Consider the following 2,185-nt stretch of genomic DNA (forward strand, 5'->3'; position numbering starts at 1 on the left):
GAGGGGGGTGGGGGGGTCACCATTTTCACCGGAACAGGCCATTTAACCATCCAAATGATTTCTAAACGGGTTTATTAAGCTGAAAAAGTTGCCAAGTTCCCCTTTAATTTGTTTCCTGCTTTAACAGTTTTCATTTTGTTATGGCTGTACTGTAAACAAGGTTGACAAATATTTCATGTGAAATAAAAGTTAAGATAAAAAGTCTAACCCACAGAGCAGCAGTAAGTGCCTTTAAAAAAAAAAACAGAATAAGCTAAGAGAATGATGAATTGGCAAACTTAATCATCATCTTTTGTACTTTGAGTCTTATAATGCAAATTTAATTGATTTTAATTCATTAAAAAATCTATTAAGTGCACTTTGAGTTAAGATGGTCTTTTCAAACATTATTTCCAATGTCAAGAATGAACCTTGATGTTCAGTTTGCTCAATAGCATGTAACTGGGACAAAATGCTACTGTCAGTATAGTCAGCATGCAAAGATGAATAGTTTATGAATATAATTGAGTGGGTGAAAGAATAGTTTCTTAAAGTCATAGCAGGGCTGCAGACAAACACCTCCACCGACACTCCAGTCCTCCAGAGCCAAATAGCTGTCACTCAGACAAACAGAAACCAGTTGATTGCACGTCACCACCTATGAATCTGTGTTAGCCCACTGGGAAATCTACTTGACAATTCAGGTCCCTGACCAGTCAATGTCATTGATGGATCCATTAGGTGGCAGGGAGATGAGGTAGCCACCACACACACCGGAGAGCAATAGAATGAAACTCTATTGGGCAGACTGGGCAGTTACACACACTGTCTCAGTGCTATCTTGACAATAAGAGACATGAAGTAAATTGGTTTTTATCAGTCACTCTTACTCGTGAGTGGGCAATCCAATAACCTTGTGTACCTATTTTATCCCAATTTAGATAGTTGGTGAGCTGAGAAAGTTACAGAGTAGACAAGGAATGAAACAAATCTGATCAGCAGAGAACTCACTGGTTCTACCTCATAATTTCAAAGTGTTTCCCAGTGTCATTCAAGTGCCTCAAGAAAACTTGTACTAACCATTTGCTTTTAATTAAAGCTGACAGACTGGTCTGTGTATAGTGTATATAATTATAAATATCTATTGTGTCCTGTCAGGACAGGACATACCTTTCTCTCTCCCTCCATCTATGAAGGACTTCTTTCTGATTGTTGAATGTCAGTACAAAATAGGGAGTCAAGAAATAAGTCCTTGTTCTTTGATTCTGAAGGACTGACACAAACTTGATTTTTAACCTGATGCATATTTAGAGTTGCTTCCCCCTTAAAACTTGTCCAGTTTTGTATTTCAGATGATTCAAAAAATTTTGTCAAGGTGACAAAAAAGCCTTATAGCAGCTGAAGCATGCTGTGAAAGGCTTTATTTGCTCTAAAAGTAGCTGGATGTTTACAGTCAATTCTTGTGATTCATTCACATTTGAAAGAGTGGAGGGTTCCTACAAGGTTGCTTGTTGATACAGTAAAGGCCAGGTGGAGATGAGAAAAATCCATCATTTCTTATATTCTTTTAAGGGGTCTGGTTGGTCTTTTATCACTACTCTGCCTTCGCTTGTCCATATTCATCCGTCATTTTTTTCATTAGTTTTGATTGGGAAGTGTAGCACTTGTAGTTGCCATCTATCCATTCATACATTTTCTGCTGCTAATTGGGGCCAAAGTCATGGTGATGGATAAGATGCCTGAACCACATAATTTGGCTCCTTTTGATGCGGAGGTGCTGTGGCTCTATTCCAAACTCCATCCAGATGTTTGAGCCCAACCACCCTATGGTGGAAACTTATTTTGGTTGTTTGTATCTGTGATTTAAAATTGTTCGCCACTTGTCAAAGTGCTTGACTATAGGTGAGGGTACCACCAATCCACTTTTCAATTTCACACATTTTACCTTCACTTGTGAACAAGACCTCCAGATCCTTGAACTCTTTGACTCTCATTCTCAACCTGGAGGGAGCAATCCACTATTTCCCTTCAGAAAACCGTGGCCTTAGATGTGTAGAAGAAGAAGATGATATACTTTATTGAAATTGTTTTTTTCACTCTTTTTTTTAATACACACACACAGGCTGAAATACACACTTCATGCACTTGTGGACATGCAACAGGGAGAGAGATGGTGGAGTGATGGGCTGCCACGTTAGCAGCGCCC

General features: G+C 38.9%; 1 protein-coding gene across 2 annotated transcripts in view; it reads left to right on the plus strand.

The window, feature by feature from the left end:
- The window catches only part of cemip (cell migration inducing hyaluronidase 1), a gene marked incomplete in the record, with an annotated part of 167,875 nt that overhangs the window by 85,771 nt on the left and 79,919 nt on the right, over window positions 1-2,185 (plus strand).

Source organism: Morone saxatilis, unplaced genomic scaffold, assembly GCF_004916995.1.
Source record: "Morone saxatilis isolate NCDOM2014 unplaced genomic scaffold, NCSU_SB_2.0 Contig11, whole genome shotgun sequence".
NCBI classification, from domain to species: Eukaryota; Metazoa; Chordata; class Actinopteri; family Moronidae; genus Morone; species Morone saxatilis.